A 19788-nucleotide genomic window follows, 5' to 3' on the forward strand; every position below is an offset into this window, starting at 1 on the left:
CTAATCTATCCCAGAGTTTTGTTTTCGACTGCACTGCCTGTAAGCATATTGTAGGACCCTGCATGGGAACGTACATGCACCATCCTCTGAGCTAATGGCACAGTCTAAATATCCCCTACGTTGAACCCAATTCTACCAAAGAGTACTTCAGGGAACAACTCTGGGCACAGTAAATAGAATGTTCTCATGGGTATTATTGACAAGCTAAGAAGCTCTCTTCTCACAGAGGTCTAATTTACCAACCTGGAGTTGGCCGTGGGAGGTAGAATGACAGAGCACAGATAAGAAGATGCAATGGGGCAAATCTGTGGCTCCTCACTGTTCTGTAGTTCAGTGTCACCTGATTTCCTTAGTCCCAGGCTGTCCTTGCCTGGTGATATAGCCAATTCATAAACTACAGTGCTTACAAGAAGTTAGCTTTTCCTTTCTCTTCTGAGTGGTGTATATTTACTATTTTCAATGTTTCTTAGTACACAAAGCAATCAATCTATTTCCATCTCAGTAAAAATGTCTATTTTATTTTATTTATTTATTTACATAAAAATAAGATATTCCCAATCCTCCCTCTTGTGCCATTACTGTCATTAATTCACTTATCCGTATCCTATAATCGCCCAGTATATCATCATATTACTTTCAATACATACTTTTCTTTTAGATTAATTTAAAATAATGAAAATACAATATTTTATTTTATCTTCATTAATTTCTTTCCAATACTATTCCTTTCTTGTATATAGTTCCAGGTTTCGTGCCTGTATCATTTTTTTCTACCCAAAAAACTTATTTTAACACTTCCTGCAAGACAGGACTGCTAGTAAGTTCTCTCCATTTTGTTCAACTAGTGAAGTCTTTCTTCTTCATTTTTGAGGGATAATTTCAGTGTATATAGAATTCTGGATTGGTGTTTCTTTTTCCAGCAACATGTTGCTGTTTGGGCTGCCATAACAAACTACCAAAGACTTGGTGGCTTCAGCAACAGGAATTAATTTTCTCATAGTTCTAGAGGCTGGAAGCCCAAGATCAACTTGGTTTCAACTCATTTGGTTCCCAGTGAGGGCTGTCCTCCTGGCCTGCAGATAAACACCTCACTGCGTCCTCACATGGCTTTTCCTCACCGCATGCAAGTGGAGACAGAGTGCGTGTGAGCTCTGTGGTGTCTCTTACAAGGACACTAGTCCTACCAGGTCAGGGCCCCACACTTATGACCTCATTTAACTTTAATTACTTCCTTAAGAGGCCCGTGTCCAAACATAGCTGCACAAGGGATTAGGACTTCAACATATGAATCTAGGGGACACGCAAATATTCAGTCCATAACACATACCTTGAATATTTCATTTCACTCTCCTTTGGTTTGCATGCTTTCTGACAAGCAATCCACTGTAATTTGCATTCTTGTTCCTCTGTAGGCAAAGTTCTCTCCAATCACTGCCTTGGTTTCTTTTTGTTTTGCATTTTGGAATGCCTTTTTAGAATGAAGCAATATTCCTCTTTTCTCTCCCTCTTTTTCTTCCTCTTTCTTCCTCTCCTTCTCTTCTTTTTTTACTTTTCAACATCCTAGTTCCTCACCTCTACTCAAAATAAAAATAAAAATAATAAACTAAGTGAGTTAAGGACAAAGAATAAATCTTGATTTAAAAATGTCCATTTTAAACATACCCAAACAATTAGTCTGGATTCTGTAACTGCAATCTAAAATGTTTAAGAGCTTTGGGCTTCTTGGTCAGAGTTCAGCAGCATTCCTAGGTGGGCTGATGTGATCTCCAGAAACCGTCCCACTATCTCCAGGCTTACTCTTTATTGGACAGGTAAGTAAGGGATAACAATTTACTTCTCAAAGTTCAAGGGATGTCTCTGTTTGCTCTGTCCCACATAATTTACCCAAATTTCACAGAACGGGCCAGGATTTGTGTTTTAATCGGTCAGTCTCTGTGGATTATAAAGCACCACAGTCCTTAACTCCTCTTGCACTGCTTTCTATGGGGGAAAATGGTCATGATGTTATGAATATAGTCCTGTAAACCATTATTTTTCTTTTAGTCAGTGGCTCACTCGTCACCCAGGCTGGCATGCAGTGGGACAGTGAGGCTCACTAGCCTCAATTTCACAGGCTCAGGTGGTTCTCACCTCAGCCCTGGAATACCTGGGACTACAAGTGCTCACCACCATGCCTGGCTAATGTTTTTCTTTTTCTTTTTTCTTTTTTTTGGTTGAGACAGGGTTTTGCCCAGGTTAACCTCAAACTTTTGGACTCAAGCAATCTACCTGCCTCAGCCTCCCAAAGTGCCGGGATTACAGGCTTGAGCCACCACGCCAGGCCACAAACTGTTCCTAATGGTTACCAGGTTCAAGGCTTATCACACTGAATTATGACAGTGTGGTTGTAAATTCAAATATCCGTATGAAAAAAATTATATATGCACACCTAGTACTATTCTATAAAAATGCAAATTGTGTCTGGCTGGACCCCAAAATGGGTATGGAAAACAGTTCTTAGCCAAGTCTCTCACGTTTTTTCAATCACTTGTAACCTGTTGCACACTCCAGAAACTTCTTGCCCAATCTTTACCATCTTGGGTATAGCTAAAGAAATAGTGGGGAGCACCTCATTGGAGCCCTAGTAATGTGTGTTTAGTTTCCATAATCAGTTTGCCTTATGTGCCTGCCAGTCAGGCTGTTAAAAAAAAAAAAGAGGTTAAGAACACTCACTGTCCTCCTCCTACTATCATTTTCTTATGTATTACACCCAACAAGAGCTTGGGCAGTTATAAAGGTTCTCCTTTATCATGTCCAGTAGCCCAAACCAAGGGAAGGGCTAACTCCCGTGCAAGGGTGGTAAAGGCAGAGTCTCTCATTAACACTGTGTTTATTCCAATGGTGCATTTAGACGAGAACGACATAACCCCAGTGTATTCGTCCATGCTCACACTGCTATGAAGCACTGCATGAGCCTGAGTAATTTATAAAGAAAAGAGGTGTAATTGTCTTCAGGCTTCTGTTTCTGGGGAGGCTTCAGAAAACTTACCACCATGGTGGAATCACAAGATGAAGCAGAAGGGGGTGGGAAGTGCTACACACTTTTATTTGAGACGGAGTTTTGCTCTTGTTACCCAGGCTGGAGTGCAATGGCGCGATCTCAGCTCACTGCAACCTCTGCCTCCAGGATTCAGGCAATTCTCCTGCCTCAGCCTCCTGAGTAGCTGGGATTACAGGCACGCGCCACCGTGCCCAGCTAATTTTTTGTATTTTTAGTAGAGACGGGGTTTCACCATGTTGACCAGGATGGTCTCGATCTCTTGACCTCGTGATCCACCCGCCTCGGCCTCCCAAAGTGCTGGGATTGCAGACTTGAGCCACCGCGCCCGGCCAGTGCTACACACTTCTAAACAACCAGATCTCGCGAGAACTTCCTATGATGAGAACAGCAAGAAGGAATTCTGCCCCCGTGATTCAGTCACTCCCACCAGGCCCCTCCTCCAACACTGGGGATTACAATTCAACATGAGATTTGGGTGGGAACACAGAGCCAAACCATGTCACGCAGAATATTATTTCCTCCAGTCACACTTTCTGATTTGTAGCATGACTTTCATATCGTGACATCTCCCTACAACCCTGTTTTACCCTGGACCATGTCTTTCAGTCCCCCGTGGGAATACCTATACAATGGGAGATTGTATCCAGTAATACTGTCACATACGATAACTGGAACATTTAAAAGCAAAAGGCCTTTAATGCCTCGCTATGGGTAGGATGAACAGATATCAACACAGTATTTTCTATTTTTTCAAATCTATGGCTTTGACTGATAGTGCAATTTCAGCTGGTTGTTTAAGCATTTTTCATTCTAAATTCTTCATGATTGGATTTGAATTTTCCCAGGAGAGGATATATTGACTAAATTGAGGGAGCACTTTAAGAGCTTAGGGAGGAGCTAAAGCAGGTGTTTTATCCCTTCAAGCATCTACAACATCCCACCAGCTTATTGATGGCCGCCCCATCAGTTTCCTTTTTCCTATTTGTCAATAGCCATCTGAACAACTTCACTCCGTTAAGTCAGTTAGCAGGCCCTCTCCCTGCTTTTCTTTTCTTTTTTTACTTCCCCGCATCCCCCATTGTAACATCTTTTTGCATAGCATAAATGTTTTCTTCATTATTTAGCCCCAAGCTTGGTCACTGAGCTAGCAGATCTATTGCTGCTTTTGGAATATTATTTTACTCTCTCTTCTCTCCTTGTCATTGCCCCTAGCTCCCTGGAGCATAGTTGCTATATTTTTGCATCTATCACAGTTTGTGCAAATAGCATTAATTAAGTGTGTCACTCTGATCAGGTATAGCCCAAATCTGGATTCCTTGCACCTGTGTACTCTTTTGAAAGGAGTGTTGCATCTGTTGATCAAAGGGAATGTAGGGAGGTTACCCACTCGGTTTAAGCCTTCAGAAACCCTGTCTTTACCACATATTGTTACAAGATATGTGTTAACCCATCTGAAAGCAGGTCCTCACAAAGGTTTTCCTCCATCTGGAGTTGAGGCATAACCCCTTTCATTCAGATGTATGTAAAACTACTGACATGCACCCAAATCATTTTTTTTCTGATAATTCGTGCTAACAGGAATTCATCAGACTTGCTCTTGGGTTTCTTCATAAAGAATATCAGCCCTAACCAGAGTAACTTCTGGAATCTGAGGTCACCCGGGTTGTGTTGAATACAACGTCTGTATTCAGTAATCAATTAGAATAAAGTCTCTTTTTTTCTGTGTTTGATGTTCAGATTTTCTGAGGACTGCTATCATCAGTAAGGAAATAGCATGGTTTCATAACCTCCCTTCTACTTGCATTATTTGTGTATTCACATAGCTAATCTCCTTTGATCTAAACCTATTTGCCGTAAATTCCATTGTTAAATCTTTCCCTCCATAGTTTGAATCAAGGTTTTTACTACGTCATAACAGGAATACGCGAGTAACTATTCCGGCAACAAATCCTCATTATGTTACACCTTCAACGTGAAACTCTCATTTTTTGTGAAAAAGTGTTTGAGTGACCATAATTTATAGGTCTAAAAGTTAATCATGCCTACTCTACCAATCTGCATTCTCAAAAAGGGTTGAAATGTCAAATCAGACTGAGGATCTTAACCAGGAACCACATCTACTTAGGACTCAAAAGCTAACAGTGAGACATTCCCTGGAGGAACTCAAAATTTTCAAATTCAACTCTCCAAAATATCAATTTTCTCCCAACCTGGTTGACATTTTGGCTTAGGATTAACCTATGAGGTTTATTAGCAAGATATGCAAAAGGTATTAAACACAAAAATTAGCGATTTCAATTTTGAAATGTCCTTGCTTTGTATTCCACTAATTTGACAGCTCATGTAACTACTCTTCATTTTCCAGCCATTCGAGTTTCATAAACCAGAAATCCCAGGTTTATCTACAATAAGAATCCTAGGCCGGTCAGGTATGTCCTCCTAAAACATTTTATAGATAAAGACTCCTGGCATTTTTGCATTAATAAACTCTATCGATAATGCTTGCAAAGAGGTCTGTCCAAAGTCAGGCTCCGTCCTGCACTCCACTGTCCCTGTATGGAGGAAGTGGGCTACAGGCCTGCTGTTAATTCTTTTCTTCTCATTACTGGTTACCCATGAATAATGAGGTTTGTTTCAGTAGTTTTAAACATTTTTTTCAAGAGCCACTTTGACCTTCTAAATAGACAGCCTGGAAAAATCTCAAATGAGATAACAGTTTCAATCAGAATAATCTTAAACTGTTTTTAAAAAATATTTGAGCAACTAAAACTCCTGACTGAATGAAAAGCCTGTCATTTTGCTTCAGTGAATACATGAGAATTATTTGTAATTATGATTATTAGTTGTCTTTTTTCAGACATTTACATTAAAAATATTAAAACACTTAGTTTTTTGAAACATTTTTTCAATTAATAGTATAATCCCAGGCAATGGATCGTAAGCTATAATTATTTGAAATTTGAATGAATTCAAGTTTCTTATAATAGCATTTTTAACTTATTTCAAGCTTTGGAAATTAATTGCTTTATGAACATCTCACTCCTCATTCAGTTTGCTGGTAAATGGCAGGATTTCAAAATTATTTAGCAGTTTTTCCAGAGTGCCTTGCAGTAAACCACTAGACCAATAAGATGCATCGTAAACATACGAATAAATAAATTTATGAAACTCACCTTATGATATACATCTCGTGGATCCAGAGAGCACATTGGCATATAAAAGATTCTACAAAGTTAGTATTTCTGCAACTCTTTGGTAATGAACATCCTTTTAACAAGCAAGCTAGCTTTTGGAAACGAATAGTCCATCCAATTGATTTCCAGTTTCTTATTCTAGCATTCAAAGCTTCTTGACTCTCCAAGCTTGTCTAGAGGTTGGATGTTCCTTTTCACATCGTCTAGTCTTTTCGCCGCTCCGGTAACACCATTCACAGTCTTTCCTTGCGATCCTGCCTTGGTATTTTCGCTACCCTCATGTTTTCTTCTCCTTCCTTTCTCTTTCCTTATGGTCTATGCCTCCTTCATCTTTCAGGTCATGTTTTGTTCCTCTGTCAGGCTTCTTGCTTTCTGCGCTTCTTACTGTCCTTCCTGATGCCCGTTTTGGCCTGTTTTGATCTTAAATCCATTATTTGAAATTTCTTATCTCTATTATATGTTGGGAGATCGTCACTATTGCACACTACATAGTGAGGAACACTTTTCTTTCTTTTTCTTTTCTTTTTTTTTTTTTGAGACAGAGTTTCGCTCTTGTTACCCAGGCTGGAGTGCAATGGTGCGATCTTGGCTCACCACAACCTCCGCCTCCTGGGTTCAGGCAATTCTCCTGCCTCAGCCTCCTGAGTAGCTGGAATTACAGGCACGACCCACTATGCCCAGCTAATTTTTTGTATTTTTAGTAGAGACGGGGTTTCACCATGTTGACCAGGATGGTCTCGATCTGTTGACCTCGTGATCCACCCGCCTCGGCCTCCCAAAGTGCTGGGATTACAGGCGTGAGCCACCGCGCCCGGCCACTTTTTTTTTTTTTTTTTTAATAGAGACGGGGTTTCACCATGTTGACCAGGATGGTCTCGATCTGTTGACCTCGTGATCCACCCGCCTCGGCCTCCCAAAGTGCTGGGATTACAGGCGTGAGCCACCGCGCCCGGCCACTTTTTTTTTTTTTTTTTTTTAATAGAGACGGGGTTTCACCATGTTGACCAGGATGGTCTCGATCTGTTGACCTCGTGATCCACCCGCTTCGGCCTCCCAAAGTGTTCTCCTTGCTTCTTTAACAGCAGTTGGACGTTCTTCAACCCGCCCCCCCCTCACCTAGTCTACCATGCATCAGCTTCTTTGGGGTGGCCTTGGTCTCTTCCCGTGTATACTATCAACTCTGTCCTTTGATAATCAAGTAAAGGAATCGTAGCAACTTCTTGTACTTCCTAATTTTTGAGTTAGGGTTTCTCATGTATTTCATGAGTTGTATCATAATCTCCTGTATGAAATTCTCTCTCTAAAAACTTAGAGAAATCGCTCCAAGCTTCTATTGTCTATTGTACCGTGGTTGAAATACCACCCAAATATTGTCTGAATCACCACTGGAAAATTCTCATGTTATGCTTTCCCATTAATGTTTTTAAATGCGTATTGCCCATTTTTCTTTATGACAGGATTTCAGCACCATACTGCATTTGACGAAGATCTGCACCCAATACAAATTCACCGTGTGGAATGAAGTTTTGAGATACGCAGCAGGGATAGCTGACGATTATCACCAATTTTTGTGGTGTGAGGCTGGAGTGGTCAAAATATTTTTGACAATTCCGATATTCTGACAACATTTCCGATCTTTCCTTACATTAGTATATAAAAGGTTCCTGGGTCTTTGCTTTTGCATTGCCACAAGCGTGTGCACTCCTGCTCTTCATTTCTGTGCTCTAAACACCAACCCCTCTTCCAGCCAGTGGTCATTTGTTTCTTCAGCAAATTAGTAAATAAATGAATCTTCCCTTGAAATTGCCCCAGGAAACCAGAAGGGGCGCTCTCTTTTCGTCTGAGCATTTCCAAGGACATTGGCTCATTTGCCCTACTTGATGAACAGCCAACCTTAACCTCTGGGCAAGTCATTCTTTTCTGTACCACGCAAAGTATAAAGGGAAGAGGGAGCAAAAGCCCACAACGCACACAATTACCACAATCATCACATTTAGGACTTAGAAAGCAATGAATTACTGGACAACACACAGAGCTTATCTCAGCTTTCTTCCCAGCTGTCTTTCTAACCACCTCTTCTTCTTCTTTTCTCCTTTTTACTCTGTAGAAGACGGTGCCTCTACTATTCGAAATAACAATAGAAAGTCTGAAATCACAGAAAAAGAGAGGCTATGGTAGATTTGCATATACAGTTTAGATAAGTTGTATTTCTGCAAAGCAGTCATTGAATTTTATCATCGTCTCTGTTCCGTGTTGATTAAGGACTTCCTAAACGACCAATATTTTTCTTCTATTAGGGCATATTTCTGTCGCAATGACGGCTAACACAGTAGGAGAATCAATTTTGCCTGCTTGCTGCGTTGAGAAGCCCTCTGCAGTTTCTTTCCCGGAACCAGCGGACACATTTTCACATGGTGGCCACCAGGTGGCAGCAGAAAGGTAAAAGCACCACCGGCTGTAACTGGCGAGTTGCGAAGTTGTAGAGATTCTTCCGTTTTTTTGCTAGATCATTTTTGTTTTGCTTCTTTAGAAAACACCCCCCCCCACACACACACATACACAAACACACACACATACACATACATACACACAAACACACATACACATACATACACAGACACATACACAGACATACACACACACACACACACACACACACACACTGAGGAAATCTTGTATTACCTATGAAAAAAACAATTAGAAATAATTTAGTTGAATTATTTCTGACGAGTGCCTGATGCTTCCAGACAGTGAAGGTGCAAGAATAAATTCAACATCCTCTCAAGTATTTCTCATTTAGACCAATTTTAGCCTGTATTTAACACTTGGGTTCTTATATAATGAGGAAACTTGCAAGCAAATCAATCCCCTTTTGGGGGACAGTTTTCTGCTGTTAAGGCCACCGCATAGACTCCAGGATCTTCCACAATCTTCAGAATGGTCCCAAAATGTTTTAAGAACGATTTCAAAGCCAGAATCACTAAACAGCACAGTAATACTAAAAAAGTTTAATGAAATAGGACATGTGACACACCTATCTAAAGTGGAATTTAAAAAGGCAAAAGGTTACCACATTTACTGTAATTTGTTATTCTTTTCTATTAAGTTAATGCATACATTTTGTAAAAAAGACCTACACAACCTATATACAATATAAAAATATTATAAAGGGTAAAAATCATGATGATGAAATTCGCTAAACCAAATCACGCCGTTAATACCCAGTGACTATAGAAATATAATTTGCAAACAAAAAAATACAGTTCATTTTATGTAATATATGTTTTGTTTTATTTTTCCCAAGTAAAGTAGCAGGTTAAAAGTTTTTGCCTCAAATCTGATTGAACATTGACAGCATACACACAAATGCTTCTTGCTGTAGTGTTTCAAGACGGCTAAACTTCTTTCTCCCAATTTCTACATAGAGTTGGGCACAAGATGTGCAGTGGAAATACTGCTTATGCCACAACTTAGCAAAGGCTTTTTAAAAAAGAGTTCATGGCTTGATGAGATGTTTTATTCCCATTGTGTTTCTTAGAATGTATTCATCAGCGTGATGCAACTGTGGGAATAGATGGGGATACTGAATATGTCAGTTCCTGCACAAACCATTAAAAAACTCTCTTCGTAGTTCCTTCTTCTGAAAATTAGTGCTTTGTGGTAAGTATAGTTTCATGAAACCCAAGTCAAAATTTTAAGATTCCTTACTTCTGACGTGAAGCCCTATATTCTTATTTTTAACAAGATATCTAGGTGAATCTGCAAATAGACCAGATTGGTCACCACTCTTCCAGTACCTTTCAGCACAGCAAATCTGATGCAACTCTCCTGAAACTGTACAGGTGAGTCAGGCTAAGAATGTTTCATTCTTTAGGAGAGCAAAGGTAAAATGCTGGCTACTGACTCATTGTCAACATGATCCTCTACTGAATTATGGTAGACCCCATTGGGTCCTTTATCAGTATAAATAATCTTTCTGCATCTCGAGAGTGCTCCATTATTTTTACCTCCTAAGAAGGTAACAGATGTGAGAAGTCTCTAAAGAACAATAGAAATAAGAGGTACAAGTAAAACATATCAGACTTTAACTTCCTTTAGATGCGTGTTATATCAGCTAGAGAGCAAACGCTGCCAAAGCTGTCATTTCACTGATTTGTCAAATTTCCAAATGTTTGCTACATGAAGGTGGTTTAGAAAACTCTGAAGTTCCTATATATTTGCATAAAGGACAAAACAACTTCTACTGTGTCCATTAGACCAAACCACATTCTGTGATGTTCTGTCCATGGGACAAAACTGCTTAGATTAGGAAAGGAGTGGTTGCTTTTATTCTATAACTTTAATAAAATTAATAAGCAAACAGGTTGCCAGTTGAATAGCAAACATTTTCCAACCTAAATTTATTAGAAATATATTTTATGTCAAAACACTCCTTGCAGTACTTAACATTTAAGGACATTGCCACTGTATTATCAGTAAAGTTTCCATTAAGAGTATTGAGACAGAGAAAGAGAAAGAGGGAGAGGGGCATTGGCAGAGGCTTCGAAATCAGGATACAGGAAACAGCCATGGAAAAGCAACTGATTTTCGCGATGGTTGCAAAACTCACATGGGTCCTCATTACTTTGTACGTGTATCCTTCAATCCTTAATGAAGAGTGCAGTATACTTAAGCAGCAGGATACACTTTTGATATCTGCGCTACTTCAGGCAAAGTTGAATTAGCATGGGTGGACTGACCTAGTGAGCTAGAAACCTACCCCAAATTAGGCCAAACCCTTTGAAGAGATATGGAAATGAAAATGCAAAAGCATTGGGAGAAAGGTGGGTTTATTTTCCTGCTCCTTTCACATCTTCTTTTTCTACCTAGATTTTAAAAATAGCAAAGATTGAAAAAATAATAGTATCTTAAGAGTAACAAACACATCACAGAATGTGGTTTGGTCTAATGGACACAGAAGAGCCCTAGATGCTGTACCTCTGCACTTCGCTTTCAACCAAAAACAGAAGAGCACACGCGTTAAACGTATGTGATTATAAAGGTGGCTTCGAAGCAGCCACCATGGGCTTTTCCAGTATTTGGGGGAGTTTAACGGCATACCTCGCTGTATTGAAAGAGAATCACACCTTCTAAATCTTTTAAAACTCTCGAAATATTCTCCAGCAGATTCTGAAGATTTTCAACAAGAATGTGAATTACCCAAAGGCCCAAAGGCTGTATGTAGGAGGTGACTTCAGGGATTAAGGTTCCTTCCTCTGAGTTGCAAGTGCATAGCTCGTCTATGTTCCTCCATACTACGCGGTCTCTAGGATCATCTAGCTGTAGGTGTGAAGAAAAGAAAGATGTAAGACAGGTGAACCAGCTCCAAGCTTCAGGCCTGAAAAACAGTAACAAAGATTGGTACCACAAAACAAAATACGGAACATATATGAAGACTGTGAACAGCAGACACTGAGGTCTCCCCAAGGGAGAAGAGCAGAAAAGATATCTATTGGGTCCTGGGCTTGATACCTGGGTGGTGAAATAATCTGTACAACAAAACCCCATAACACGAATTCGCGTGGATGACCTTCACACGTGCCCCCAAACCTACGATGAACGTTTTAATAAATAAATAAATAAGGCCGGGCGTGGTGGCTCAAGCCTGTAATCCCAGCACTTTGGGAGGCCGAGATGGGTGGATCACGAGGTCGAGAGATCGAGACCATCCTGGTCAACATGGTGAAACCCCGTCTCTACTAAAAATACAAAAAATTAGCTGAGCGTGGTGCTGCTTGCCTGTAATCCCAGCTACTCGGGAGGCTGAGGCAGGAGAATTGCCTGAACCCAGGAGGCGGAGGTTGCGGTGAGCTGAGATCACACCATTGCACTCCAGCCTGGGTAACAAGAGCGAAACTCTGTCTCAAAAATAAATAAATAAATAAATATATATATATTTCTGCATTGACATATATTATGTGTATACGTGTTTGGTATGAGTAAAAAGCACCCATACCTGTTCAGTACATACCCTTGTTGAATTAAGAAACTGAAGACAATTTTTTTAGATAGAAATATATAAATGATGTAAATTGTAGGCACCACAATCTGAATGCTTCTGTACGATAAATCCAGTACTGATCTCACCACGAGAATATCCTAGCGTTTTGGACCTGCAACTTCATCAGTATAACAAGATACTTTTTGGACAAAGATACAATCCACACTATATAACAAGAACTTTTGCATTTAATCTCACTTGTGTTTATTACACAAACTACAAATGATATTCCCTGTGTTTAAATACCAGTCTCGATTTCCTTTTCAATAGCCATAGACAGTGTGGTTAAATGCAGTTTTTTTCTAATGTCCTTTTATGAGAAAAATTAAATTGGGATATTATTTAAAATATAAAATATTAGTTCCCATTAAGCTAGGTGTTTGGGAAACCATATATTTAACAAGTGAGTCAGGAGATATTTATATTCAAAGGAGTTTGTAATATACTGACTAAGGGCTGGGAGCAGTGGCTCATGCCTGTAATCCCAACAGTTTGGAAGGCTGAAGCAGTTGGGTAACTTGATGCCGGGAATTTGAGATCAGCCTTGGAAACATGGTGAAATCCGGTCTCCACAAAAAGCACAAAAGCTAGCCAGGTGTGGTGGTGCGCACTTGTAGTTCCAGCTACTCAGGGGGCTGAGGTGGGAGGATGGCTTAATCCCCGTAGGTCACGGCTGCAGTGAGCCATGATAGCACCATTGCACTTCAGCCTGGGTGACAGAGTGAGACCTCATCTCAGAAACAAACAAGCAAAAATTGAATTACCTATTTTTAAAAAAGAAGAAAAGAAGTACTAAGGGAACAGTTCTGAAACAGTCTATTGCCTTCTCCTATGCTCTACGTTGTTTTTCTCCCACCCAGCTGCTATGAGATAAATGCCTTATTTTGGTTGTTCAACATGCGACCTTCTTCCCAATTTGGTCGACTCAATATTTTGTGCGAAATTGGTGAGAATCCTATATCCTGCTACCACTTTGAAGGACCACGGTGAGCCCAGAAAATATTACCCAACCACAACATTCCAAATAATAAAGAGAAAATCGGACGTTATACTTCTGTAAATACTGTGGATTTCAGACTTCACAAACCAATGTCCTTCATGCTACTTCAAGCCTATTGCACAATGCACATTGCTGGACTTAGATTTGTGCTCAGAAAGGATGATTGAGCTTTCATGGAAAAGTGTACTTTCCCTTATAAACTATTGGTGGGAAGGTAGAAAGTACAGACACTGTGAAAAATAGTGTGGAGTTTTCTAAGAAACAAATAGTGTTACCATATGATCCAGCAGTTCTTCTTGTGGGTGTCTATTCACAAGAATCAAAGTCATTATCTTGAAAAGACATCTGCACCTTAATTTCCGAGCTGCATTATTCACAACAGCCAAGGTATGAAAACACCTCTGATGTCCATTGACAGAAAAACAGATAAAGAAAACATGACGGTCACACAAAATGAAATATTACTGACCTTTAAGAAAGGAAATAGTATAATATGCAACAATGTAGATAAACCTAAGACATGATGCTAAGTGAAATGGGTCAGTCACAGAAGAAAATCTACTGCGTAATTCCATATAGATGAGATCTCTAAAATAGGCCAACTAATAGAAACAGGGAATAGATTGGGATGCAAGGGCATGGAAGGAGGAAATAGGAAATTATTGCTCAGTGGGAATGAAGTTTCAGTTACACAAAACGAATATATTCTAGAGATCTGCTGTACAACATAATACCTGTAGTTAACAATACAGTATTGTGCATTTGAAAATGTGTTAAGAGAATAGGTCTCACGTTAAGCATTCTACACACACACACACACACTCACACACACCCCACACAAAATAACACAAGGAAATTTTTGGAGGTAATATATATATTTAGAATCTTGGTTCTGGTGGTGATAACATGGGGATACACATATGTTCAAATTCACTAAAATGTAGACATTAGGCTTGTGCAATAGTTTTGTATGTCAATTATACCTCAATAAAGCTTAAAATTGCAGCTTCCCAAGTCTCTTATTCAAGTGGTGAGTGCCTGTGGCTGCATTCACCTGGTGTACTGAGGGTTTCTTCGTGGCAGAAGGCGGTGTTTTAATGCCGTATTGGGTGTAGTTGAAAAATCTCTCTCTGAGAAGAAAAAGGGAGAATTCCTGCACTTGTTAGGTCCTTATTTATTTATTTATTTTGCATAATGAAAACTACCTTGAGATCTTCTTGTACTAAATATGCTTCTTCTACTGAAGAATCTATGCTGTTATCTTTGTCACTAAAAGCAAAAGCAAAAACAACTTCCACTTATTTTTACATCAAATTTTCCTATTATAGTTGCCATAGAAGATTGTGCCTCTTATGTCACTTGTGACAGTCATAATCTTACATGATGTGAGTCTATTCAGCTATCATCTCTCTTAACCACCAGCTTTTAATTTGGTTTTCAATGAGGGCAGAAACTGTATTTTTATTACTTACTGTTATAGCTTTAATATCTCGTAGCTTCAGTTACATAAAAATATAGAAATGTTAGTAAGAACTCAACTGTTTCCAATGTGTCAAGTGTTCTGCTGAGTGTTTTATATGAATCAACTCACTTAATCCCAAAAACAATCCTATGAAATGATTACTATTATTATGCCCACTTTACTGATAAGAAAATAAAGGCTCAGAGATGTAAAGTGACTTCTTCAAAGTCATACAATTGCTAAGTGGTAAAGTAAAGATTGAAATCTAGGCAATCTGTCAGTGGCCTGACAATGTTTACAGAACAAATTAATAAATTACTGAATTAATGAATGGAATTTTCCTCTTAATGACAGTTATTAAATTGGTCTAGATCTCATAGGAAATTAGATCTGCTCTCTTTCTTCAGCTGCAGTGGGAGTTAATGAATTGAATGCTTTCCTTGGTAGTGTAGTCCTCGTTTAAGTGCTACTGTTATCAAATTACCATCTAATTTTAGACAGACCTAGTGATTCGTCTTATTACAAAAAAATAATAAACAAGAAATCCTTGACACCAAATATCAAAACCGTGTAGCCTGTGGTATCTATTAACTGTATATTGCTAACTGTACAGATAAGACATCTCTCAATAGCCCCTTTGATTTGCATAAAGTTATCAGTTACAAGATAAAACACTGAGGGGATGTTTTTAAACCTCTAAAACTCTGTTGACCATTTTGTATTACTTCTAGCAATTTTAGGAAATAGATACAGTAATTTTCTATTTCCTCAAAGGGAGGCCATGAAGAAGCAAAAGCGGAGTGATGGATGGTTTTATGTAAACAACTGATCTAAATATTCTCAGTGTTTTAAAATAATTATTTGTATAAAAATAAGTTTAATATCTCTTTTTGAATGGAAGATAGCTCTTATTGTTTAATTATCTTCTCAAAAATTTCTGGAAAATGTCTAAATTTTCAATTATTATTAATCTTTCTAACTTTAGATGTTTAAAGCATATGACTATATGACTCAATGGATTTTGATCTAGAAATAATCTTAAGAATTTGTTTAGTGTTCAAATATGGACATTTTAGACTAGTTTCTGAAAAAATATTATTCACATAATTTTAACCAAAAATTTAATTTTAGCCATTCATAAAGTTGGATAAATTAAATACAGATTTACATGGTTAAACAAATTAATCCCCACTGTCAATTATAGTAGTAAAATTTAATAGTTATTCTAATAATTTTCTTCCTAAATATCTTTCCAAGTCTTTATTTGATTTTGTGTTTATTGTCATAGAAAAAAATGCTTTTCTTTTCACTATCTTATTGATAGATGGTTTCCACTTTTCTTGGTTTAGCTTAGGCAGTCCACACTATTCAAGGGAATAAGAAGAATTGAGATATGCATAAGGTTGCCACATAGTGGAATCTTAATACCAAGGACTCTCATACTCAGATTTGAGTATTTGCAAGAGATCAGGGGTCCACAGCCTAAAATAAATAGTAATTTTCCTGAGGCAGGTGAATAATGAGTCCTGAGGGCTGATGTTTCAGAAATGAGTACAGCCAACCACACAACACCTTTAGCCAACTGGAGTTTTAAAAAGTCTTTCTCTTATGTTGAATGGAAAGTACTTGAGTGATATTAACACATATGGAGATTAGATGTGTTAATCTAATTAACACATTCCTGGAGGTGTCCCTTGATAACAACAAGAGTCTAATGAAATTCAAAAAAATTGAATTCAATTGTAACTGTGATCACTTTCAAACTAGAAAAACAAACAGAAAAACAATTTCTGAGTTTCTTCTAGGATTCAAGTGATAAATTAGCAAGCATGTCAAAACATTGAGCTTCGAGGTAGTGCACGCTACACATAACCCACAGAACAGCTGCCTGGCCAGTTCATTTAAGCTGTGCTCTGGAAATGGTACACACTTAAGCTTTGCTGACTTGCCCTGAAAAATTTTATAAGCAGCTAGTTCAGTGAAAATCTTGCACTGACGAGATCTGCAGGAATTTTAGTATGACCAAGCACTTTATCAACAGAGCTCTCTAAAAGGGAATAGATGGCCTGACATGCAGACTTGTCAGAACAAACAGAATGAAGGGGGACAGCGTGGTTTAGTTATAAGGCGAATGCCTGACAAGAGGAGGAACATCTTGTGCTTTATTTTTTCAGCTTTATAAGGCATAGCTGGAGGCCATCTTTCCATGACACATCAACTTCTGGCACCAGGGAAATAATATGTATGAGTTTAAAGAGATGTCATGATTTGACTTACGGGCCTGAGCAACTTTCATTGTTAAGAATCTGGGGGAAAAAATAAAAAAAGGAGCCAGAGTCATTTAACTTGCTAGCAATCCTTCTCTCATTTGTTATAGGAAGAATATCCTGGTGAGGCAGACGGCCTGGAAGCAAAGCACTTTAAGGAACACATCTTAACTAGCATCTTTGAGTCTCCAGGCTGAGTACTCTGTTTTGCCCATTGCTGTAACCAAATATCCACATCTTATGAAGTGAACTATGTGTTCTTTACAAATCACTCTTTTGCTTTACTCTTGTCCCCACATACACTACTTCTTTTTCTTTTGAGTGTTAGTCTAATGATTCTCCATATTTTCATGTGTTTCCTTTTCATCTTTCCTTGAGTTTCTCTTCTCTCATTCATTTGCATCTCTCCATTCTATGGCTACCAGGCTATATTGCTCTTCCCTCCCAATTAAATTGCCACTTATCTAATTAAATGTTAAACAAATTAGGAGCACCTGTATGTATGCACATGCATTTAAATTGATTGGACAGTATTTAGCAAGCAATATATGTATGTAGCCTTTAAACATATTTTACATAAATACAGATAAATGTAGTATCCACTAATACATTTAGTATTAACAGAGTACCTATTAGGTGATAGGTATTATTCTTAGTATTAGGATTGCAGTGGATAAAGTTTCTGTGGCCATGAACGTTAGATTCTAGCGAGGAATTCAGACAATATTTGCATTTTACATTTATAGTTTATAAATATAAAACAAAACATAATGTCAGGTAGTAATACATGGTATCACTCTGGCTGGAGTTCCTATTTTACATAGGAATCACCATGCTAAACTTCTCTGAGGAGATAACTAATCAGAATGAAATACACAGCACTTGAAGTATCTAGGAGAACACTGGTAAAGTGGAGGTTGAAGGCAGACTTGCAGAATAGCAGGAGAGAATAGGACTGGGTCAACCAAGACAGAAAACATGTGGGGGAAAATGAAACTGAAAATATAATCATAGCTCAGGTCATGTAGAGTCCTGAAAAAGTTAAAGTCTTTGATTTTTATTATACAAAAGACGGCAAGCCAAGGGAGGGTTTAGATCTGGGAGATAACATGATGTGTCTTTTACGATGAGTGGATCATTCTGGTTGCCGCAGTGAAATGAATCAGAAGAGTTGAGGCAGGGAGACCAGTTAGGAAGCTGTTACAGTGAGCCATGTGGTCCATGAGGCTTTGGGCTGGCTGACTTATCCAAGTGCAGGTGGTGAGATTATATTCCAGGCTAATTTTGAAAGAGAAGCTAAATGGGGCCGGGAGCCGTAGCTCATGCCTGTAATCCCCACACTTTGGGAGGCTGAGATGGGTGGATTGCCTGAGCTCAGGAATTTCAGATTAGCCTGGTCAACATGGCAAACCCCCAGCTCTACTAAAACTACAAAAAATTATCCAGTCATTGTGGCATGCACCTGTAATCCCAGCTACTCAGGAGAATAGCTTGAATGAGGGAAGGGAAGGTTCCAGTGAGCCGAGATGGCACCACTGCACTGCAGCCTGGGTGACAAAGTAAGACTCCGTCTCCAAAAAAAAAAAAGAAAAGAAAAGAAAAGGGAGAGAGATAAATTGATTGCAAATTAATCTATGTAGACTGAAAAAAAATGAACAGTTAAAGATTAATTTAAGTTTTTAGGACTAAGTAACTGAAAATGTGGAGTTGGCATTTAATGAAATTTTGAGAATTGGCAAAAGAAGGTTTGGGATGAAACGTCAAGAGTTTGGGTCATGTTGAGTTTGAAACATCTCTACAGTATCCTACATGGTGTGTTATATGTGAAATATATGCAAGTTTGGTTTGCAGGGGTTGGTCATGTAATCATTATCCACTAACCAGCTTGATTCACCTCCAGAGCAATCGAGACACAAGCTTGTATTGTCTGTAGAGAAGAGTAAGTTTTATCAACAGCCTTGCAAATTTGTACCATTTATCTTTCCATATACTTACACAGAGGAAAGAGTCAACGACGTCCTTATATTCTCATTCTAGCCTTTACAAATGAATTCGTTTAATAGTCTGCATTAGATCACTCTTACCAGTAACATTGGTGCCTCCTCGCCAACACACGTGGCTAAACCTCCAAGCAAAATTTGTACTGACAAAACAGTAAGCATGCAGCTGAAAATTTGATGAAAGAAATTATAATGTGATTTAGGAGATCTATTTAATTCAATCAATTTTATAGATATTAAATAAATTCTGAGGCCATAGCCTGGTGTATAAAAAACATCATGGGCTAGAAATTATTAGGTGTGGCTTTTTGGGTTCTTACATTTCCCTCCAACATATATAGAAAAGGTAACATTGTTCTTAGTGCTGAGTTTCCCTTCTGTAATTTGTGGATAATAATAGCTTTCATATATCTCAGAAAAACAAATAATAAAATCTTGGAAAAGATATAAATGCCTAATATAGCTTATCAATCATGTTACCTATAACTAAATACAGATAAAAATATTCTTTTTCTCTAAGCAACGTTTCATAAAATTATTTGAATCTTTTCAATAGCTCACTTTTTCCTTCCCTAACAGAGAAGAATGCATAGCATATTACTTATTGATTCTTCATCATACATAACTCACTTTAATAGATATTCAGAAAATACAGGTTTGATTAACTTAGTTCCCCTCATTACAGAGTTAACAATTTGAAAATGGAAAATGCTCAGATATGTCATGAATAACTGTAATAAAAATACAGTGGGAGACCAGTGCACCAAATTGAGTCAAACAAAAAA

The 19788-nt window shown here is 38.4% G+C and overlaps 1 long non-coding RNA gene across 1 annotated transcript; it reads left to right on the forward strand.

Annotated features, from left to right (window-relative positions):
- Positions 1-3230: 3230 nt before the first annotated feature.
- On the forward strand, positions 3231-12059 carry LOC118144071 (uncharacterized). The gene is made up of 4 exons (XR_004728541.3): positions 3231-5469; positions 8532-8673; positions 9773-9894; positions 9980-12059. It is a non-coding gene; the product is annotated as an uncharacterized LOC118144071 (long non-coding RNA).
- The last annotated feature ends 7729 nt before the right edge of the window (positions 12060-19788 follow it).

This window comes from Callithrix jacchus, chromosome 9 (genome assembly GCF_049354715.1).
Source record: "Callithrix jacchus isolate 240 chromosome 9, calJac240_pri, whole genome shotgun sequence".
NCBI classification, from domain to species: domain Eukaryota; kingdom Metazoa; phylum Chordata; class Mammalia; order Primates; family Cebidae; genus Callithrix; species Callithrix jacchus.